General features: G+C 39.5%; 1 protein-coding gene across 4 annotated transcripts in view; it reads left to right on the top strand.

Moving 5' to 3' along the window:
• The window catches only part of LOC133648666 (1-phosphatidylinositol 4,5-bisphosphate phosphodiesterase beta-4-like), a 171,308-nt gene that overhangs the window by 48,684 nt on the left and 97,710 nt on the right, over positions 1-24,914 (top strand). For 3 of the 4 annotated variants that reach the window (XM_062044961.1, XM_062044963.1, XM_062044960.1), the window contains one exon: positions 16,571-16,635. The exons of the other annotated variant lie outside the window; for it this stretch is intronic. The gene's annotated coding sequence lies outside the window, so the exon portion shown is untranslated. The remainder of the gene's footprint in view (positions 1-16,570; positions 16,636-24,914) is intronic. 4 annotated transcript variants of the gene reach the window in all.

The raw sequence follows: 24,914 nt of genomic DNA on the forward strand, positions 1-24,914 counted from the left end.
TCAAATATCATGTAGCACACACAATGTGGGGCAGCGTGGCTCAGTTGGTCGAGAGGCCGTGCCAGCAATTTGAGGGTTTCAGGTTTAAATCCAGCCTCCGCCATCCTATTGAATGCCGTCGTGTCCCTTGGCAAGACCTATACCCACCTGCCCCCAGTGCTACCCACACAGGTTTAAATGTATGTTAAACATTTTTACACATTAAACATTCTTAAACATTTCACTATGTAAAGCGCTTTGAGTCTCTAGAGAAAATCGCTATATAAATATAAAAGAAAGCTACATTTATCAAGATTAAAACAGTTTTGCAGCCGCTGTTTTGCATATATATTTAGTACGTTTGGGAGTGCAAACTGGCCAAGTTGCGCACAAATGGCTGAAAGAAGGCGATCATGCTGAAATGACAGACAACTAAAAAAGAATACATATTTTGACCATTAGAAATAAAAAAATATTAGAATATCATCTAATCAGCAATACATTTTTATAATTTTATAGCTGCTTGATGACTTAAGGGGCTAATTGTAGTCAGCAAATACCAAAATGAATTACTTTGATTTGTTTTGGTGTCGGTTGGCGTTTTTTTTTTAAATGCAGTTTGTTTTTTTCATAGGACATATTTTATAGATAGATATATACAAAAATAATATAGTTGACATGAACAAAAAATAAATATAAGATATGATGCTGTATAGACACTAAAGCTCTCAGGCTCTTTCAGCATTTCCTCAAGCATTTGTGGCATCAGTAGTAACACATAAGTAGAAAAGGATGCAAAATAGAACATTAGCGGCTTACCTTCTTTTTCTCTTGATTTTGCGAGCGCATATACATTTTAAGGCGTGAAGCACTTCCTAGTTTAGCCACTGGTGTGTGTGTGCCAGGGAAGATGTGAGCAAAGCCCCCGTGCAACCACAACAGCGAAAAATGGCGAAAACTTGTACAACTGGTATATAATATATTTTATTCTTTAATTTATTTTATTTTATGAATCAGTTTTTCTCCCCTTTGGTATATTTTGCTAATTCCTTTAAATTCTGCGATAAATAACATTATTCGTGATGAAGATGCGATCAAAACACGTACTTTGCAAAATATGAGTATAGGGACTTCACCTTCAGGCTGTTTTTGTTTACATCAGGCTGATGCAGGTAGGCTTAGTATTGTTTGAATTTGAACAATTCTGGTTCCGATTCCACACTTCGGTTCTGGTTCTGTTCTAACGATAAAACCTTAACTTGTAAGATTTTTAATCTCAATACAATAAAGGTTTTAAAAAAAAACTAGGAATTAAAATAACATTTCAACGATTTTGGGAGAATAGGAAGTCCTGCTTTCCATAGATGCTTGATACCTAACCGTAGAATTAGGTCCGCCCAACTATAATATATTCCCGGGCGTGGCCACCGCTGCTGCTCACTGCTCCCCTCACCTCCCAGGGGGTGAATAAGGGGATGGGTCAAATGCAGAGGATGAATTTCACCACACCTAGTGTGTGTGTGTGACAATCATTGGTACTTTAACTTTAACTATAATGTGGGCCAAAATGTTAGTGTCCGCCCTTAGATCGGTAAGTTGTGAGTTCAAACCCCGGCCGAGTCATACCAAAGACTATAAAAATGGGACCCATTACCTCCCTGCTTGGCACTCAGCATCAAGGGTTGGAATTGGGGGGTTTAATCACCTAAAATGATTCCCAGGCGCGGCCACCGCTGCTGCCCACTGCCCCCCTCACCTACCAGGGGGAAAAACAAGGGGATGAGTCAAATGCAGAAGACAAATTTCACCACACCTAGTGTGTGCGTGACAATCATTGGTACTTTAACTTAACTAAAATGTGTCTGAAACTCAAAGTCTGCCATCCGAAAACAAGCCTAAAATTACTACTATGTTTATTTGGGGGGAATTTAATCTGCTATCTAATTTTTAAGTCAAAAACTATGAAATAAGTACCAATGTTTGCTGTATTAGATTGGTTATTTAAATTTAATCCAAAATATGGTAGCCAGTTATAATTCGATTTTTGTGTGATTAAATTTTTTATTTTTTTTAAAATACAGTACCATCTTCAATAGTTTCCCCAGTCAATTTACCTCAGGTTTTCTTCAATAATACACTATCCCACCCTGTCCTTGGTACATGACATGGTTGTGCTAGTAATAGTGAGCACTGGTTTGCGTTGCGAGACACGCTTATTTTGTTCTTAACGAGGAAAGTCCGTCATTGTCTCTCTGAGCGGCACGCGGTGTTTTCTCTCTTTCTCTTTGTTCTCTTGCTGACTCACTAAATGAAATAATGGAAAGAGAGAAGAACTGCTTCTGACAGCTTCACAAAAGGAAAGTGTAGGTGTCAAAGTGGTATTGTTTTTCTCTCCTCTGTTTCTGCATTTGTCTGCCCTGTTCCACTTTAAGGCATGTGTTCATTTGATCCAGGATGATACTTTGGTACAACATAATTCAGACCTCAAGATGGTCCTGTTGAATGCCAGTTCTGACAATCTGGGAAAATAGCTTCGAAACACACTTTTTGCCCATTAAAGCTATCCAACTTCCATCGTCCTAGCTGGAGGTCAGAATGCTCTTATTGATGGGTTAGTAGAAAAACTCTCAAAGCTTCAATTTGTTGGCCACAGAGGCTGTGCCTTCCAATCTGGTAACCCTCCTGCAACCTCCGCCCAGTGAGAAGCAGCTGCACAACAAACCAGAGGGGGTTTACTCCTGAGTGCTTCTCAAGTCAGTGGCTTGGCGTCCCAGAGGAGCCGTATATAATAAAACAGGAAGTTGGCCGACTTTTAATGGGCCAAAAATACCACGACATGAGGTGTCCATGGCAGCAAAGCAGCCGTCCCACAGAGAGCTGCACGACAGGCCTAGGTAGGGCCGGGTTCCTGAAGAGAGAACATATGTAGATGATCCGAGTTACGTAACACTCTAATTGTTATTGTTGTTGTTGAACGTCACTCTTCAAATAATTTCCCTGGTGGTTAAATTTGGCAAAATTCCGTACAAAAGCCAGCTGTTACTCATTTCCTTTGGTTTGCCCTTGCTTGGTTGGTTTTGTTTGATAGCTTGCAGATTATACAAGAGTACATTCAATCCGTTCCTGGGTGCCAGAGATATTTTTCCCATTGGAAAGAATGGCAATAGAAGGGTTTAGTTACAGGGTCAAACTGTAGCCCTCGTAAACATGTTATTCAACAAAACAGGCATTGTTTTTAAAATAAATGTTTACATTGTAAGTGTAAAAATAAAATCAACACGTTAAAACAACAGAACACTCTCTGATGCCGAATGAGGATTTCAATGTTTATTAATATAATTGCAAGTGCAAAAAGAAGGTAACCACTGTTAACATAAAAGCCTAAAAACAACAAACATTTCCTTTTGATGAGAAATCACGACTAATGATTATTAATTGTCACCAGGGATCGGTACATTTTCACATTTGAATGGATGTTGGTACTCAACCCTGCATGTTTGATGATAGTATCAAAAACATTTTATTTAATCAAATTGAATTTTTCATTTAACAGTAAGTTGATAATGGTAAGTGTTATGTCTGATTGTTGTATATCTTGTTTTCTTACACTTAGTCATATTTGCAAGTTTGCATTCATTTCAGTTTGACCTGGGTGTCATGCAGTAGTCAGGAAGTAGTCTTTGGCACTAAATTGAATGTGCCAGTCTTGTCTTTTGTTGCATCCCTCAGAGTCTTTATGTTGTACTTTTTACATGGGTGCTGTTTGATTATAATGTACAACTTAGTTTAAGTTTTAATTTCCAAATTTGTTGGTGTTAAAATCACTGTGTAAATAACGTAATGCTAATCAGTGGCATGTATATGGCACATCTCAATGTAAATTAGCATCAAGCTGGCGCATTTTGAAAAGTGAAGCTTTACCTTTGAGCGCTTTTTGTCAGGGTTGCTTGACAAAAATTGTTACATTATCTAGATGCAGATATGTTTGCCCGCCAAGTGCATCAATGTGGTGCCGAGTCCACAACTACACATGATGTCGCGGTATCGATCAAAAGATATCGATATCTGGCACCATTTGATTTGACGTGAATCGGTTCTTGGTAGTACCTATAAAAGTATCATATTCTTTTTTTTTTTTTGTCCTGTCCAGCTACTCAGGCAAATCTTATAGTTGATGTAGATGCCCATATCGGTTGTTCAGACTTACTTTACAAAAGAGAAGTGTTGGGTACTTCTCTTGTTGCCTTATTTGTATTTGACTTTATTAAATGTATTTATATTATCATTTGGTGCAGCCGGGCTGAAGCAGGAGGGGATAGAAAGAGAAAAAAAGGAAGACAGAGGGGGGAAATTGTGGGGACAAGAGGGGGATTAGACAGAGAGACAACAACAGCAAACACAACAATGAACAACAATAGAGTAACATCAGCAAATACGACATGTACAAATATGGTAAAAGTGATAGCAAATAAGCAGTTAGCGAAAATAAATAATAATACAGAAATGACAATGAGCATTATTACACTACAAATGGAGCAATACAGACACCAATAGAAATAGCGCTATTGATAATGAACAATACCAAAAATGTACCTTTATTATCAACAATACAGTTGTTCAAATGCAACAATACATATACGTAATGATAACTAGAGATACGAAAGAATGCAGAAAAATGGAGGGGAAGAAAGAGAAGCAACCTATATTAACCTTGTAGATTGTTATAGTAACAATAGGTTAAGCTTTGTCAGTGTGCCATGTGTTATACCCAGTTTACCTTAGGGCAACAATGTTAATATATGTTTGATGAAACGTGATTATGTGCATGAGTGTATGTATGCATATGTACTTGTATATGTACAGTATGTGTATATGTATGTTTGTACAGTGAATGTATATGTAGAGAATGTGTATATGTGTTTGTACAGTGAATGTATATGTACAGTATGTGTATATGTATGTTTGTACAGTGAATGTGCGTGTGGATGTACGAACTTTGAGTATGTAGATATGTACTGTATTTGTGTATGTATGTGGGAGCGTAGGTACCTATGTATGTATGTGAGTATATGTGAATTTGTATGTACAATACATTTGACTCCCAGTGTGTGTGGGAGCCAGAGTACGGCCCAAGCCCCCAGAGAGCCCAACCCACAAACAGTAGGTGTGGCGCCCAGGGAATCAGGGACCACCGCCCCCACGCAGCCAGGCCGGCCAGCAACAGGAACCCCAAAGCCAGGCCCACCGCGCTGCCCCTAAGAGCCAGCAGCAGGTCGCAGACAGACGCACCCGGCAGAGGACAAGGCACGAGAAAAGCAGGGGACAGCCAGACCCCAAGCCAGCGAGAGACCACACCCCACACGGGCAGAAAGGCGGGACGACCCGCCCGGGGGGCCCAGAGACTCCCCGCAACCGGACGGGAAGACCGTCCCCGCCCCACCGGCAACCGGGCACCCACGAGCCATCCCCGGAGAGTGCGGCGAGTCCCGCCCCCGGCCACCTCACCCAAATCGACCGCCGCAGGACCACCCAGCACGGGGCCACGGGAACCCTCCACCCCACCCGAAGTGACCCCAACAATGGAGATGGAACAACCAGCAACAGCCCTGTCGAGTTCCCCCCCCCTGAGGGAGGGAAAAAATAATATTAATAAAATATATTTAAAAAATAAATAATTAAATAAATAGTAATAATAATAATTATCATTTCTATATACATTTTTAGAAAAAATAACAAACAAAACAAAACAAAAAAATATATATATATATAATAAATAAATAAATAGATTAAATTACATTTAAAATGAAAATAAAATTCCGTGTCTGGAGCTCCTGGGTCCCACCGTCCATCCCTTCCGGGTGCCCGTCTTGGTTGGGGCCTGCTGGGTCTAGTCCCTGCGTCTATTGTGGTAGCTTGGTGCTGCAAAGTATTCCGAGGTGCTGGGGTAGTGACCTTGTGTGTCAGCATGTACGTGATCTTCTTTTAAAGTATCATATTCAATACCCATCCTTACTTAACAAGTGTAAAAATAAGTAACTCATTTTCAACTATAAAATTGTGTGCAGCTGTGTGGTATTTTTATTTTTTTAGTTAAAAATAGAAACCAGTAATTTTTGGGTGACATTTGGGATAAAATCTGGCTGTGACCCATGAGATTGTACACCTAGGCTTCCACCTACAGGACTGGAGTGGACATATTTTTTCTATCAAATGACTTAGGTGAGTCTTTGTTTAGGCTTTGGAGGACTGTCATCATTTGGGCATGTGGTTTTTTTGAAAGCATCAGTGCTACAAATATCACACCTGCTCTGTTAAATATCTATCCATCCCTGCTGGTGTTGGGGATTATAACTAGCATTTTTTGCCTGCCATCACTCCACCCTGATGGAAGAGAATGCAGAGAATTCCAACATGTTGGCATGTCACTAAACGCCTGCAGTGAGGAATGGAGTTGATCGACCCTCGTCCTCCTTCAACAAACATTTTGCGCGAAACCTACCTTTGCTCGGCTGGCCTTTTGTGCGTGCCTCTGCCCTTTTTATTTCATAGCACTACGTTACATTGCACCTCATCTCCGAGCACCATTTTTGTTATTGTCACTTCCTCTCCTTTAAGAGCCCTGCTGTGTACAAACATCTTACTTTGTTATTTTTAGAACAGCCTATTTCACATCTTGTGGAGCGAATGTCACTTCCCTTGCCGTGTACCACCTTACGATACCTGTGGGAGTTTGCAGTTGTTTGTATCTCCTGCAGCGCTCTAATAGGTTGAATGCCTCCTGGTATGCTCAGCAGTTGTAATAAACATCCTCAGCCCTACAGTAAAGACATGTGCATATCATGTGGGACTGTTGAAAACTGATAGGATAGTCCCACTGAGTATACAGCTGTCCTATTTAGCAGAGGTGTGGACTCGAGTCACATGACTTGGACTCGAGTCAGACTCGAGTCATGAATTTGATGACTTTAGACTCGACTTGACAAAATGTAAAGAGACTTGCAACTCGACTTAGACTTTAACATCAATGACTTGTGACTTCACTTGGACTTGAGGCTTTTGACTTGACATGACTTGCTACTTTCCCCAAAACCCAAACCTTAAAAAGTTATTTGGGAGCGCTCCGTATCTTTCATTTTATACGTCTGTGTCCATAAGCGTGTGTGCTGCTTGTCAGCGTGTGTGCTGTCAGTACAATAGCCAATCAAATTAAATCTAAGTTGTTTTCATCCCACAGCTCTCATCCAATCCAATTGCAGGACAACCACCGAACATGAGTCGTCAAACAACGCGGCAGTGAGAAACAATTATGCCAAAGTTGGTTTCGTTCGGGTATAAAAACTACGACTTCGTCAACAAAAAACGAATTGCCGTATGCAAATCACGCAGTTCGAATATTACAGACGGAGACGCAACAACTTCCAACTTCGTTCGACATTTGAAGTTGCACAAAGAAGGGTAAGTTTTGAATGTAAGATAACGTTTATTGGCTAAGTAACATGACTTTTATTTGCTGTGTAGTTAAATCAGTGAGGCTGTAAACTCACTGCTAACGTTATAACCGTAGACATCTTATAAGGGTACGCAGCATTGAGCGCTACTGCCTACTGGCGCAGACGAGACGCGGAGCCGCCATCTTGGAGTGGTGATCCGCTCCACTCAGTGCAATTCATTTGGCAGGAGCAATGAACTGTCAGCAAATTTAATTCATCTTACCTCACTGAATACCACTGATTTTCACACGTTTTTTTTGTCATACGTGTAGCTATGATAACGGACACATGTTTTGGCGTTTTTATTATTCATAGTTTGCTTAACAGTAATATAATATTGTTATACGCTATAAGTGACCAGACGTCCGAGATCAAAACTGGGAATATAATCCCAGAGAATGGGGAAAAAAACGGTCAGCTATTTTTAAATTGAAGAAACAATATGATTAGATTATATATACAAGCGTATATCCTACATAAACAATGTATGAATACATTAGATATCCATATATTTTAGGGACCTATAGACTGTAACTCTGTTGCTGCAGCAGCAGAGAGTTTATTCTGTCTTGACACTTTGTATTGATATTTTGTATTACATTCTTCCCTTAAATGATAATGTTTACAGTGATTGTTTTATATCTATTTTTTATGTATGTCGCTTTGGATAAAAGCGTCTGCCAAATACATAAACATATATAAACACCTGAAAGTCTTTATATCAGCTAAAACCACCAATCTGTTTCACTGGATTCAGAATAAAACCAAATGCTGTCTTACCCAACAATGTTAGTATTTGAATATTGTTACTTGAAGACTTATTCCTGGTTACAATTATACTGTTAAGAAAGTATTGTCTTATACTTTGCCTAAAATGAGAATGCATCATAATCAGTGGCGGCTGGTGAATTTTGTTTTAGGTGGGGCTGAAAGTTTGTAAACCAAACCCCTGTAGGGGCGTCATCCTCCCCCAGAAGATTTCTTTGTGATTCTCACATACAAATATTGAAGATCTTTGCTCCTTCTCAACTTTGTGGTAATGTTATTTTCATAAAATACAACCAATAGTATGTTAATGTTTGTTTTTGCAAATGTGTTTATTCTGTAAAGGAATGAGTTAAATGTTTAAAATTGTTTAAACTATTAAAATGACTGGTTAATAGTGCTATTATGAATTGCAATGTGAGCACCATTTTTTTTCCTGCAATTTCAAATGCACTTGTTTTAATAAATAAATACAGCGTTTTAAAAGCATACACAATCTGTGTAAAAATATTAGTCTGTGGTTAAAAGGACTTGAAAGGACTCGAAACTCAAAATGCAGGACTTGGGACTTGACTTGAGACTTTCTAGTCTTGACTTTGGACTTGACTCGGGACTTGCCTGTCTTGACTCTGGACTTGACTCGAGACTTGAGGGCAAAGACTTGAGACTTACTTGTGACTTGCAAAGCAATGACTTGGTCCCACCTCTGCTATTTAGTCTTGAGCATGAATTGATGAAGTCTGCTTGGCCCAGAGGTGAAATGTATTCTAAGGCCACAAGATAAAATGCCCTGAGACTACTATGAGCTAGGCCTTTTTTTTTTCGAGATGCGTCATGCGTTGTCTGTGCTTATCCCTTTAATATGGCATTGTCTTTCTGCCAGGTAACCATGACAAGCACATGTATTTTCTAATTTGAGAACAGCAAACTGGAGCTGGAACGCTGAGATGAGGATATGCCATTCATCCATCCATCTCTATGCTTATCCGAAGTCGTGTCGCGGGGACAGTAGACGATCCCTGTAGACGCCTTACCAATCCGCCTGTCAAACTCGCGATCCACTCTTCCCTCACTTGTGAATAAGACCACAAAGTACTTGAACTCCTCCACCTGGGGCAGGATCTCCTCCTCCACCCTTTTCCGGGCGAGAACCATGGGCTCAGACTTGGTAGTGGTGATTTTCATCTATCGTATAGGAGGAAAGGGTAGTTGCAGGGTTGGTCCAACTGGTTGGGACAATTAGAGTGGTGGAATCTGGTAGTGACAACTCTGAAGCCTGTCGCTTCACCCTCAGCTGTAAACCGATCCAATGAGAGTTGAAGATCTTGGCCAGATAAAGCCAGCAGGACCACATCATTCGCAAAAAGCAGAGACCTAATCCTGCAGCCACCAAACTGGATCCCCTTAACCCTTGTGTTGTCCTCATTTCCTGTATTACACCCCGTGTCTTCCGGGTCAAAATGACCCGTCTTCGCAAAACCCCTAATATAAGCAGCTTAATTGAATTTAAACACCAAATTTAATCTTGCTTGAAGAAACAACTTGTCATTCACCACAAAATGTGTGAATAACTGAGTTTTCCCTCTTCACTTAATTTCTATAGCTTAAGAAAAGCAAAAAAATGTGCGTTTTGAATGCATTTTTATTCATCCCAATGACTCAGTTTCTTTCTTTTCTTTCTCCAGTGAACAATTGAAGACAGTGTACAATACAAAAATATGAAAAATAACATAACCCATTCAACTAATTAACTAACTAACTAATTAACTAACCCTAATTGGCACATGTAGGGCAGTATGCAAGTGCGCAGCCTTTGCAGATATATTTCTTACATCTGCAGCACACAGTATGTGTTTTACATTCCTTCTTTTTAGGGCAGAACTGACATCGCTTCCTCTTACTTGCCCTAGCTGGGGAAGTGGCTGTGGTAGCTGGATCCTCAGGTTGATCAGGAGCTCCTGCACTCTGAATAGCTTTCATTACTGCTGCTGAGTCTTCTGTGCGGGGGACATGCTTCCTTCTTTCAATGAGTGGAATTAAAAGTGCCTTTCCCAGCTTCTCCAGGAACACCCTCCTCTTGTTCTGCTTACGAGACATCCAGGTCAGGTTGATCTCTCTTTAAAGGCCTACTGAAACCCACTACTACCGACCACGCAGTCTGATAGTTTATATATCAATGATGAAATCTTAACATTATAACACATGCCAATACGGCCGGGTTAACTTATAAAGTGACATTTTAAATTTGCCGCTAAACTTCCGGTTCGAAACGCCTCTGAGGATGACGTATGCGTGTGACGTAGCCCGGCGAACACGGGTATGCCTTCCACATTGAAGCCGATACGAAAAAGCTCTGTTTTCATTTCATAATTCCACAGTATTCTGGACATCTGTGTTCGTGAATCTGTTTCAGTCATGTTCATTGCATTATGGAGAAGGAAGCCAAGCAAGCAAAGAAGAAAGTTGTCGGTGCGAAATGGACGTATTTTTCGAACGTAGTCAGCCACAACAGTACACAGCCGGCGCTTCTTTGTTTACATTCCCGAAAGATGCAGTCAAGATGGAAGAACTCGGATAACAGAGACTCTAACCAGGAGGACTTTTGATTTGGATACACAGACGCCTGTAGGGAACTGGGACAACACAGACTCTTACCAGGATTACTTTGATTTGGATGACAAAGACGCAGACGTGCTACTGTGAGTATGCAGCTTTGGCTTTTTTTTGCGTATGTACGTAACTTTTTTTAAATATATAAGCTTTATGAACCTTGGGTTAGGTGAACGGTCTTTTGGGCTGAGTGATTGTGTGTGTTGATCATGTGTTTGAATTGTATTGGCGTGTTCTATGGAGCTAGGAGCTAGCAGAGGAGCTAGGAGCTAGCATAACACGTACCGTACCGTACGTGCGCGTCACGTACGTAACTTTTTAAAAATATATAAGCTTTATGAACCTTGGGTTAGGTGAACGGTCTTTTGGGCTGAGTGATTGTGTGTGTTGATCAGGTGTTTGAATTGTATTGGCGTGTTCTATGGAGCTAGGAGCTAGCAGAGGAGCTAGGAGCTAGCATAACAAACACGCAGGTGTTTTTATGCAGGATTAATTTGTGGCATATTAAATATAAGCCTGGTTGTGTTGTGGCTAATAGAGTATATATATGTCTTGTGTTTATTTACTGTTGTAGTCATTCCCAGCTGAATATCAGGTCACCCCCGGCTCTCACAGCATCTTCCCTATCTGAATAGCTTCAACTCCCCACTAGTCCTTCACTTGCACTTTACTCATCCACAAATCTTTCATCCTCGCTCAAATTAATGGGGAAATTGTCGCTTTCTCGGTCCGAATCTCTCTCACTTCATGCGGCCATCATTGTAAACAATAGGGAACTTTGCGTATATGTTCAACTGACTACGTCACGCTACTTCCGGTAGGTGCAAGCCTTTTTTTTATCAGATACCAAAAGTTGCAATCTTTATCGTCGTTGTTCTATACTAAATCCTTTCAGCAAAAATATGGCAATATCGCGAAATGATCAAGTATGACACATAGAATAGATCTGCTATCCCCGTTTAAATAAAAAAAATTCATTTCAGTAGGCCTTTAAATCACAAAGGCATTGTAGGAAGAAACATCAATGATGTTGTGGAAGATGACCAGGGGCCAGCGGGCAGTCATCCTTCTGCAGCTGTATGTTCCAATCACCTTATCTAGGTTGTCCACACCTCCCTTGTTGCGATTGTAGTTTAGGATGATGACTGGCTTCCTGTCCTCACGATCGCTAATGTCACCATCTGTGTGCAGTGTACTCAGAAGAATTACGTTGTCCCAGACCTCTCTTATGGCTGCAAGTTTGTCTGTCACACGTCTTGCTGGTCTTGACTCACGGTCATCAAATGGTATCAGTCTTGAGTAGGTGTGAAAGAGTTTGAGTGGCATTGTGGCTCGGAAAATTGGCCTTCCACTCTCTGCATCCCATAGACTAGTTGCAGCCTCACCTCGGGACCTGTATACACCGGCTAAGATTAGCAGCCCTAAGTAGGCCTGCTGGTCAGTCTCATCCATCTTTTTCCGGCTGTCTCCATATTTGCGAAAACCCTCCAAATTTGTCATCTCCAAGATTATTTTTTCAATTGCTGGTGTGATAAACTGGTAGAATGTAGAGACAATGTCATGGGCATGAGAAACGGCATACCTTGTGGGTCCTGGGGTCATCTTTATGATGTTTTGTTCTGCATGCCTGCCTTGATGGTCATATGCTGCTGAGGACCATGTTATTTTGCCATTTTTTGAAAGGAAAGTCTCTCTTTCAGCTTCAGGGTTTTCTTCTTCTGAAGATGATTCATCATGCTCTGAATTGTTTTCCTCCCCATCTTCTTCTTCTGATACATTCTCCACTTCCTCTTCTGAATCAGAGTTGTCTTGCTGGACATCTGAAAAAATCAGCTCTAGAGCCTCTTCAGCGGTATAACGCACTCTTATGGCTTCAGCACAGACAGAATTCGGGGCCCTGTAATCTGCAGCACCTTTATAATCTCTGGAAATCCACAGAAAAAGAGCTCTGCTACTGATGGACTATAACAACTAAAACATTGTAACATTCTGTGATGTATAAATAACTCTGTGACTTTGATTTCAACACTTTGTGACTCACGGGTCATTTTGACCCGAAGACCACCTTTGTACATTCTTTTGTACAGCTTACATGGAAATGTGAATAAAAGCAACATTTCACTTTTTCTACTGTTTCTACTGTTTCTACTAAAGTCATAAAATTTCAAGTTTAAAAAATATCGTTAGGGGATTTTTTTTTGGTTTTTAACACAGTGGCGGATCAAAATGACCCGAGGACAATAGGGTTAATGCCCTGACTGCGCCTAGAAATTATGTCCTTAAAAGTTTTGAACAGAATCGTGACCAAACAGGTCCGACATACTGCCAGCAATGCGTATCTAGCTCTGACACCGATCATACAGGGAGTGGACCCCCACAATCAGGTAGTCTGATACCCCATACTCTCTGAGCACTCTCCACAGAACTTCCCAAGAGACAAGGTCGAATACCTTCTCCAAGTCCACAAAACTCATATAGACTGTTTGGGCAAAGTCCCATGCACCCTCAAGGATCCTGCCAAGAGTATAGTGCTGAGGCCCTTTTCCACCAAGAGTTCAGGACCTTTTGGTTTTTGGAGCCTTTACTTCCTGGATCTATAGGTTGCTGTAGAAGTCTGTGGTTTGTAATTCCACCGCATTTTACAGTTCAGGGTATTTATACAGATCAGTGGTTTACTATATTTCTACACTGATACCATGTAAAAATATTAGGTCAGAGTTCTTTTACTAAAAAGTAAGTAAATGAAATACAAAGCAGTAGGGCTGCGAATCTTTGGGTGTCCCACGATTCGATTCAATATCGATTCTTGGGGTCACGATTTAATTCAAAATCATTTTTTTCCGATTCAACGCGATTCTCGATTCAAAAATGATATTTTCCCGATTCAAAACGATTCTCTATTCATTCAATACATAGGATTTCAGCAGGATCTACCCCAGTCTGCTTACTTGCAAGCAGAGTAGTAGATTTTTGTAAAAAGCTTTTATAATTGTAAAGGACAATATTTTATCAACTGATTGCAATAATGTAAATTCGTTTTAACTATTAAATTAACCAAAAACATGACTTATTTTATCTTTGTGAAAATATTGGACACAGTGTGTTGTCAAGCTTATGAGATGCGATGCAAGTGTAAGCCACTGTGACACTATTGTTCTTTTTTTATTTTTTATAAATGTCTAATGATAATGTCAATGAGGGATTTTTAATCACTGCTATGTTGAAATTGTAACTAATATTGATACTGTTGTTGATAATATACATTTTTGTTTCACTACTTTTGGTTTGTTCTGTGTCGTGTTTGTGTCTCCTCAATTGCTCTGTTTATTGCAGTTCTTAGTGTAGCTGGGTCGGGTTTGGTTTTGGAATTGGATTGCATTGTTATGGTATTGCTGTGTATTGTTTTGTTGGATTGATTAATAAAAAAAATAAAAAAATTGATTTTTTTAAAATGAGAATCAATTCTGAATCGCACAACGTGAGAATCGCGATTCGAATCCGAATCGATTTTTTCCCACACCCCTACAAGGCAGTGATATACAAAACGATATGGTTTAAAATCTAAAGCGTACCGAATTGTTCATAAAAAGTCAGGCTTTTGTTTGCAATGTACAACAATCAAAAAGTCGTCCTCTCAGTAAATGATGCATTCATGAGTCAGTCGATTCCTTGTGGTCCATTTCAGCTGTAAATAACAATATATAAAAAATAATTTTCAGTGTTTTTCTCACACCAACAACACAAACACAATGGTTTGAGCGTTAGCTTATCAGCACTAACATTCTGTTCACTCGGATTGGGGCTAATAACGACACAAATTAATTGTCACTGACTACTTTTACAATATGTAATACAATAAATAGTTAATATCTAATGCCAGTTACCTTTGTTCCACTCGTGTACTACCTTCTTTATTTCACATTTATCCAACAAGGTCAGAGTAGTAAGCATCTTAAGTCCTTGCTTCGAGTCTGGCTTTATACTGCACCGTAAATACGTTTAAAAGAGTTCATCCATTTCTCATAGTTTTGCATATCAAAATGAAGTTTTTAAAATAATGAGACAACAGTAATGGAGTTTAAAGACTATGGCTGAGTAAAAACACTGCAAGATACTTCCACTGATCAGCGTTCTTCTGCACAAAGATGCCCCACAAAAGTTGCTGCAAGTTGAAAGTTCCTTTCGTTCTTCTTTCTCTTAGTTGTCAAGTTTGTTGTAATAGATATACACAAGGAATAAGAAATAAACAAGTCGCCCTTGCATACTCCGTAATAGCAGTCGTGTGTTTGAAAAATAAGTTTTAGAAACGCCCCCAACGGTGTTCAACCAGTCAGCATTTGACAGCACACCTTAACTCTCGAAAAGGTTCAGGGTAGCTTCGAAAAGTTCCACCTAGCTAGGAGGAACTCCGAAAGGTTCCTGAAGAACTACATCTACCCGTGTAGTTTTTGGTGGTAACATAGGGGGAACTTTATTTTTTATTTACCTGAGTAAGTGGGAAAGTTCCTGGAAAAAGTTCCTGCGGTGTATAAGGGCCCTTATAGCTGGTCCACAGTTACATGAACAGGACAAAATCCACACTGCTCCTCCTGAATCCGAGGTTCGACTATCCAGCGTAGCCTCCTCTCCAGTATACCTGAATAAACCTTACCGGGAAGGCTGGGTAGAGTGATCCCATGATAGTTTTTAAATAAAAAAAACACCACCCCAGTCTGCCAATCCAGAGGCACCGCCCATGATGTCCACGCAATGGGTGAAGCAGGGGACAGCCAGATCCCAAGCCAGCGAGAGACCACATGCGGGCAGAAAGGCGGGAAGCCCTGCCCCAAGGGGCCCAGAGACTCTCCACAGCCGGACGGGAAGATCCCCCCCCCCCCCAAAATGTTTTATACACATATATATATATATATATATATATATATATATATATATATATATATATATATATATATATATATATATATATATATGTATATATATATATATATATATATATATATATATGTATATATGTATGTATGGGATGCAACAATATCGTTCAATGCAACATCAGACGCGAAGGACGGCGCGGCAGAGTGTGAACGGCAGGCCCGGGCCGACACCGGACAAGCCAACCAACACGACAGCAAACAAAAAGCCAGACCCGACAACCACAATGCGCACGCACTGCCACAAACCACAACAGCGGCCACTTCCTCGCACCAGACCCAGCAGTCATGGGCGCCCACACCACAAACAGACGGCAGAAAAGGTTGCAATACCCCCGACAACCACCTGATCAAATCAAAGTGACCGAAAAACCGCGACCGACAACCAAACACCAACCAGACCATGGAGACCAGCCAGCGCCATTAAGCCCAAATGCCAACATGCAAACAAGAGACATCAACATCACCAAGAAACTCCACTCCCCAATCCAAACCTGCACACACACACCACCGCCCAAACAACCGAACCACAGCACCCACACCAAACAAGAGACTGTGCTGCTACCGCACTAAGCCACCGACACAAACCCCACAGACGGGCACCAACCCCAGCCAATGGAAAGCAAATCCCACGCGACGCCACACAAACTTTTTGAGCACATTAAACAATACCGCGATAATAATGATAATTTTGGTCACAATAACCATGATAAGAAACGTTTCATATTGTTACATCCTTATACTGAGCTAATATTTAATATTTTTCCTACTGTCTCTGTGACTTCATTTTTTCTCCAGAGTGGACAAGTGCTGTTTTCCATCGTTTCTCCTCCCCTTCCCCTCGTTTTGCTGCTTGTCCCTCGGTAAGTACGCTTACAAACACCAAGCTCCTGTTTGGTATGGCTGTAAAGAATTGAAAATAACAATTGCAGTCTTAACAATGCCAGCCTTAATGCTGCTTTCACACTTGTGTAGGGATGATGTTTGATAAGGAATTATCGAGTTCGAGCCTATTATCGAATCCTCTTATCGAACCGATTCCTTATCGATTCTCTTATCGAGTCCAGATAGGTTGTTGTATATGGGAAAAAAACACAATATTTGGTTTAACAAAAGCTCACTTTTATTATATAAGAAAAAAATAAAATCTAATAAATAAATAAATATTGACTGTTACCTTCCGCCCGATTGTAGCTGAGATAGGCTCCAGTGCCCCCCGCGACCCCGAAGGGAATAAGCGGTAGAAAATGGATGGATGGACCCACCTAAAAAAAAATAAATAAATAAATAAATATTGACTGTTGTTACCCAAAGTATATTAAGTGGGATTTTTTCAGAAAAACAAATATATACAGTAACACAAAAACAACCTGTCTCTGTGATCACTATAGGTGTATAAATAATAATATAGTGTTAAATAAAATCAGTCCCTTGGGCACAAAACTGAAAATAATACAGCTCTCCAAAAAGTGCACTTCTGCTGCTATTTGACATAACTGTTTGTTATGATGCTTTGACATTTTTGCACTTTATTTCTTTATTGAAAGAAAATTCTATGAAGAGAAAAGTTGTTTGCAAATGTGGTTACAATGCTAAAAAATGAAAAGTTAAAGCTAAAAAAAGAAATACACTTTATTGAGTTAACATTATTTCTTTATGGGGGAAAAATGTTATGAGCTAGAGAATATAACAACTACACTACCCAGCATGCAACAGGAGTTACGAGCATGAGCGGTAGCCCCGAAAAGTGTTGCATGTTGCCACGCTGTGAAAGTAAACGTCAAGAACTCAGCCAACACGCCTCGTCTGCATTATTTATAATTAGACAAACAACACATCTACAGTGTGATTTTGTTTTGTCTACAAGGAAAGAAAAACAAAAGTTAAAAAAGGGAGATGTCATATATGTATGTGCTGCGGTTGTTTTAAGAACGTTGTGACAGCTGCCGTAAAGGAGGTGCGTTGCTAGCCTGGTTGCTATGTTTCCGGTTGGTGGTAAAAGTGTTCGTCATGTGTTTTACCCTGCTAAAATCTCTCAGTAAAGTTATTCATTGGATTATACCTTTTTGTTTTGAACTTTATTACACCTTGGAGCGCTTTTTCCCGTTCATTTTTTTCCTGCTTTCGCTATCTGAGCCTAATGACTAAGCTACGTGACTGATTTATTGTGATGTCACACGGAGCATTTCTGGTCGGGACGGGATTCGTTCCGAGGGATTCGAATAAAGAACCAACTCTTTTCTTTACTATAGTGGTCTCGATAACGGGTACCGGTTCTCAAAAAGGGATTCGAGTCCGAGGACTCGGTTCTTTTCTTATCGAACAACCGAGAAAACCGGTTTCGAGTATCATCCCTACACTTGTGGTTTAAAACAAAAGGTATATGGTGCGCACTTTGTTGCGGTAGAGTGAGCGGTTGAACCAAAATCTGTGTAGTAAAGACAGTTTGTATAAAGTAAGGACTTGATTAGGCAGCTGTCGGGTTAGGGGTGGCTTGATTTGATATTGATATCAGGTATCAGTCCGACTGTTGCAAAGAAAGTATCAGTTTATATTGATTTGCATCTAAAATCTCAGATACAAGCGCTACGATTCAAGCAGTCCTGCAGTGCGTTTATTTGTGCAAAGCTGGACGGCCAGTTAACATCTAAATGTACTCAAAAAAGCACACAAGATTGGTCTTTTTTGTATATTAGGCAAGTCTTTACAAATGGTAAACATGGTAGGCTAAAGGTTACTAGGAACGAGCAGCTACTCCACAACTAAGTACACAAAAGCACACCAGCATAGTATTAATTGCCCAAAATTTAACAATATTGCTGTTTAAATACAAACCCCGTTTCCATATGAGTTGGGAAATTGGGTTAGATGCAAATATTAACGGAATACAATGATTTGCATATTATTTTCAACCCATATTCAGTTGAATATGCTACAAAGACAACATATTTGATGTTCAAACTGATAAACATTTTTTTTTGTTGCAAATAATCATTAACTTTAGAATTTGATGCCAGCAACATGTGACAAAGAAATTGGGCAATAAATACTGATAAAGTTGAGGAATGCTCATCAAACACTTATTTGGAACATCCCACAGGTGAACAGGCACATTGGGAACAGGTGGGTGCCATGATTGGGTATAAAAGTAGATGAAATGCTCAGTCATTCACAAACAAGGATGGGGCGAGGGTCACCACTTTGTCAACAAATGCGTGAGCAAATTGTTGAACAGTTTAAGAAAAACCTTTCTCAACCAGCTATTGCAAGGAATTTAGGGATTTCACCATCTACGGTCCGTAATATCATCAAAGGGTTCAGAGAATCTGGAGAAATCACTGCACGTAAGCAGCTAAGCCCGTGACCTTCGATCCCTCAGGCTGTACTGCATCAAGAAGCGACATCAGTGTGTAAAAGATATCACCACATGGGCTCAGGAACACTTCAGAAACCCACTGTCAGTAACTACAGTTGGTCGCTACATCTGTAAGTGCAAGTTAAAACTCTCCTATGCAAGGCGAAAACCGTTTATCAACAACACCCAGAAAGTTCCCAAACGTTTACTGAGTGTTGGTAAAAGGAAAGGCCATGTAACACAGTGGTGAACATGCCCTTTCCCAACTACTTTGGCACGTGTTGCAGCCATGAAATTCTAAGTTAATTATTATTTGCAAAAAAGAAATAAAGTTTATGAGTTTGAACATCAAATATCTTGTCTTTGTAGTGCATTCAATTGAATATGGGTTGAAAAGGATTTGCAAATCATTGTATTCCGTTTATATTTACATCTAACACAATTTCCCAACTCATATGGAAACGGGGTTTGTAATTATAGTTGCATATTACATACACATGCAAAGTCTCCAAGACAGAACTGTATTACAAAGTATCCAGTAACAAATGTGTCCACCTCATCCAATTTACTGCGTCATGAGCATATTTTAATGAATTATTGTAGCCACTTAATGTAGCCAAAAACAATTACAACTCCACTTTGTCTTACAGAGAGTATAAGTCCCTTCCTGATGGTTAATAATGAATAGGTTAGTGTTTATTGTTCTGTTTTTGACTCATTTCACTTGATCAAAACTTTTCTAACATTCCACACTATAAAAAAAATTAAAGTATATATGATTTGTGCTGATATCGTATCAGATCAATTTCAGTATCGGCCAATACTCAGGGCTCCAATATCGGAAGTGTATCGCAAGTGAAAAAGTTGTATTGGGACGCCACTACTCGTGACAGTACGTGACGAAGCTCAAATATTTCTCACCAAGATGGAATCAGCTGTGTTGAAGACGTAGTTTGTTTTACAGTATACTCTGTTAAATTTGCCAGCTTAGTTTTCCAAAAGCTTGTAAAAGCTGTCATTTTAACATTTCTCCATGACTTTAATCCACGTAGCATTCGCTTTTGAGCTAGAGTGAACCAAAGCGCACCAGACTTTGCTTCCAAGAGGACCAAGACATAGCTCTAAAGCCGTCTCGGCCCACTTATTTGGAGCGCGCCGGAGTACCGATGGTCGCGTTTACACTTGACCAAATGAACCGTATTAGCACTGCGAATTAGAGTACTTTTAACCAAATCAAACATAATGTAAACACCCCTTTTTTTAGAACACATTACTGTATATAAGTACAGTATTTTCACCGTGACACTTAATTTCTTAACTGCAAGTGGTTTTCTTGAATAATGACAAACACAACCTGTGTATTCCAAAATATGCCAATTGAAACTGGAGTTTAAACTAAATAAAAATTTACTACAAGGGCGAAGCTAATGATACTATGACGACTCCACGTTTGTAACACATACGTAAACATGAACAAACATGAGGATGCTTACTGCCAGTAAACATGCAGTCTTTCTTCACACTTCTTAAAATCCTCTTCGGAACACATTTATAACACACAATAATCTGCTTACCTGCCTCTGTAGGTGCTACTGTTTGGATTAGTAACACAATTCAAATAAATAGACTTTTCAACGTGTGTGTGTAAACAATAAAAGGCTGCTCAACCTATCCCGTTGGTCCAGTTGTCCTATGTCAGGAACTGGACATAAAAACAAGATCTGTTTACTATAACACAACTTAGTGTGTGTCTAATGATGTGTTAAGCAATGTGTGTCAAGGCCCAGGGGTGCGTTTGGTGGCCTTCAGAGCCCCCCCTTCCCATCAGTATAAATACACACTGGGGTCCGGATCACAGGCTGGAATGTTTTTGTGTGTACTTGTTGTTAGGTCTTGTGTGTGTGTGTGTGTGTGTGTGTGTGTGTGTGTGTGTGTGTGTGTGTGTGTGTGTGTGTGTGTGTGTGTGTGTGTGTGTGTGTGTGTGTGTGTGTGTGTGTGTGTGTGTGTGTGCGTCTGCATGATGTCGCTCAAAGCAGGGGAGCTGAAAACTGTGGCTGGCCTTGCAGGGTTGCTAAGGCGACCAGTTGTTTTAGCAGAGACGAGCAACATCTGTGGAGTGTGTGTTTGTCTGGCAGATATTCGCCGGGTCAGCTTGGGAAGCACTTCTTATAAAAGTTAAAAACAAAATTTTTATTTTCCTATTTGTTGCTAAACAATCTTCATCAACACTTAATTCATACTCAGTATTGGGCATATGCACCTGGCGACTTACGGGTTCAGCTCAAAACTTACGAGTGACTAACATTTTCTCAGCAGATTCTTAAAAACACCAGACAACTTCTGTTGTATAGAGGAGGTTGAATTATTTTTTTTCTCGCAATAAATCCCTAAAAACTGCAGAGCGCTCCTGTAATATAGATAATCTTTAACTAGCTTTGTTGTCATGAATCCTAAAATAGCAAAGAGCTCCCGGTATAAAGAATATTCATAATTTTTTTCGTTATATCCTTAAAAACAGTAGTGCTTTTAAGGGGTGTCAAAAAAAATCTATTTTCCAATGAAGCACAATTCTTATCTATAAGGATTCTTAATCGATTAAAAAAATCAAAAATCGATACAAAAAATGCGTATATATATATATATATATATATATATATATATATATATATATATATATATATATATATATATATATATATATATATATATATATATATATATACATACACAGGACTGTCTCAGAAAATTAGAATATTGTGATAAAGTCCTTTATGTTCTGTAATGCAACTCAAATAATGGAAATGTCATACATTCTGGATTCATTACACATCAACTGAAATATTGCAAGCCTTTTATTATTTTAATATTGCTGATTATGGCATACAGCTTAAGAAAACTCAAAAATCCCATCTCAAAAAATTAGAATATTTCCTCAGACCAAGTAAAAAACAAAGATTTATAACAGCAAAACAAAATCAAACATTTGAAAATGTCAATTAATGCACTCAGTACTTGGTTGGGAATCCTTTTGCACGATTTACTGCACCAATGCGGCGTGGCATGGAGGCAATCAGCCTGTGGCATTGCTGAGGTGTTATGGATGCCCAGGATGCTCCAATAGCAGCCTTTAGCTCATTTGCATTATTGGGTCTGGTGTCTTTCCGCTTCTTCTTCACAATACCCCACAAATTCTCTATGGGGTTCAGGTCAGGGGAGTTGGCAGGCCAATCGAGGACAGTAATGCCATGGTCAGTACACCAGTTACTGGTGGTTTTGGCACTGCTGGATCATGCTGGAAAATGAAATCATCATCTCCATAGAGCTTTTCAACAGATGGAAGCATATTTTTTTATTATTTTATTTATTTATTATAATTTTTTTTAAATATATGTATATATTTTTTTGTTTGTTTTTTTGTTTTTTGTTTTTGTTTTTTTATCTGTTCTGTCAAGCAACTCAGGCAAACCATATTGTTGATGTAGACGCCCATATCTACTTTACAAAGTTAGTTGTGTGGGATACTTCTTTGTTACCTTATTTGTATTTGACTTTATTAAATGTTTGGATGGAATTTTATGGTGAAAAAAAAACTGTTTTAGATAATATAAATTCCTCAGAGCTGTTTATTTATTTTATGGAGGAATGTAGTTAATTATAGAACTGGCACCCAATGTTATTGAAAAGTAATGATTTTGAATGGAGAGTCTATTCTGAATCGAATTGTTACCCGCAAGAATCGAATCGTGTGGTGCCCAAAGATTCACAGCCCTAGTCTTAAAAAATAGCAGAGGGATCTTTGACCACTGTTTTTGCAGTAGGTCCTTGCTTTGTCCATAATTTACTAAAAGCAGTCATATTATGATTTTTTTCCCCTTGTATTTAAAACATTTCCTGGTGGTCTACATAACATGTAATGGTGGTTCTTTGGGCAAAATTTGGCATAGATTATGTTTTACACACCATCATCAAGCCACTTTCTGAGTCTCTTTTGAAAATACGCTGTATTGTGGGATGTCTTATTTACGTGCTGAAGTCCTCCTCCAGGCCAAGTTCCATACAACTATACGCTACTTTGTATTAAAAATGGCAACAGCGGATGATGCATGTAAAAATGCGAGCGAGTCTGCCCCACAACAAGAGGATAGAGGAAAAAGTTGCAACTCATTGACTACAACTGGATAGAAGTGGCAGACTCATGCAAAGCCCTTCTACTTCTACCATTAATGGAGATATCCGTTCACGTAACTAAGGCAAAATACGTCACAATCTTCTCAATTTTCAAACGGTTCATTTGGATCAAGTTTGGAAGAAGGCAAGATTGTTTATAAATATTTTCACAATACCTCCTTGGCTTGATTAAATATTTTTGAGACTTATGGGGATACATAATACATAAAAACTGTTACCAACAGGTAAGAAAAGTTGGTTTTGCATAATGGGGCCCTTTTAAATCTGTCCCAATAAGTTCTGTTGTATGGTTGTCAGCACGTCTTTCCTCTTTGCTTTAACTGTTACCATAATGTGGTGGCGTCGCATAACATGAAAAAGTCAATTTCTAAGTCAAATCAAATGTAATTTGTCCAGCCAATGTTTCCCACATCCTGTGGTCAGTAGGAGGTCTTCCACTCTTGATCCACGGGGAGTCAGTCCCTGATGGGTCCAGATCCTTCCAAGCCATGTCGTTTTGGATTTGTTCTTTTATCTTTTGGACACTAAATGTGATTTTTTTTGCCTTCAAAGGACACAGATCGAAAAAATTATTGCCAGTTTAAACTATCCAAAGCGCTTCATATCGGATATTTTTGCATCTGATTCGGGCCACATCAGGAAGGAGTCCAAATCTGTTTGGAATCTGATCTTTTCAAATGTTAATGCAGTCTAAATAGCAATTCGACCTGTTTGTAAATTTTACATTCTCATTGTCGAGCTACGTCATCTGCGTGCGCAGGAAAAGACACGGTCTGCCAGTGGAAGTGGATACATCATTACAACATGCGGTTTCGGCAGCGCTGTTTCGGTGATCAAAGTATTTTTTGGCGCTCGGTTTTTCTGTGCATCACCAATAGTCAATAGTGCTCAAATAATAGGCTACATGTAATAGATGAAGCTATACATATATACTTTGATTCCTAGGAAATAGTGATTGTTAAAGGAAATGACACTGAGGCGTATTTGCTCATTATGTACATTGTTAGTTTTGTACGTACATGTAAGTGGGTTGAAAACTAATGCTAACATACTCCTCCTTAACAGCCATAAAAAAGATTAGAACTCTCCCAAAGCTATAATAATAATAACAATAATAATAATAGTGGATTAAATGTTTAAAGCGCATTTCTTGACACTTCACAGAGAACTGAGAACCCATTATTCATTCACTCCAAATTCACACCTGGATGATGATAAGCTAGATTTGTAGCCACAGTTGCTCTGGGGTAGACTGACGGAAGCATGGCTGCCAATTTGCGCCTACAGCCCCTCCGAACGCCCACCAAAAGTGCATTCACATTCATACACCAGTGTGAGTGGTACCGGGAACAAGGTGGGTGAAGTGTCTTGCCCAAGACACAACAGCGTATTGCACTATATATTTCCTTTCATATATTGTAATACGTTGATTTGTTTTCACATTAAAAACCCAAATTTTTAAGGTGTGCCGGTTTTTATTTTGCAAAGTAGTAGTAGCTACTTCCTTGTTCATTTACGGAACCTGGTCAACTTCGTTTGTGTTCATGTTATCCAACTGCGCCTACAAGTGACGTCGAGGCCACATTGGGGCCTGTATGT

The sequence above is a fragment of the Entelurus aequoreus genome, linkage group LG04 (assembly GCF_033978785.1).
Source record: "Entelurus aequoreus isolate RoL-2023_Sb linkage group LG04, RoL_Eaeq_v1.1, whole genome shotgun sequence".
Taxonomy (NCBI): Eukaryota; Metazoa; Chordata; class Actinopteri; order Syngnathiformes; family Syngnathidae; genus Entelurus; species Entelurus aequoreus.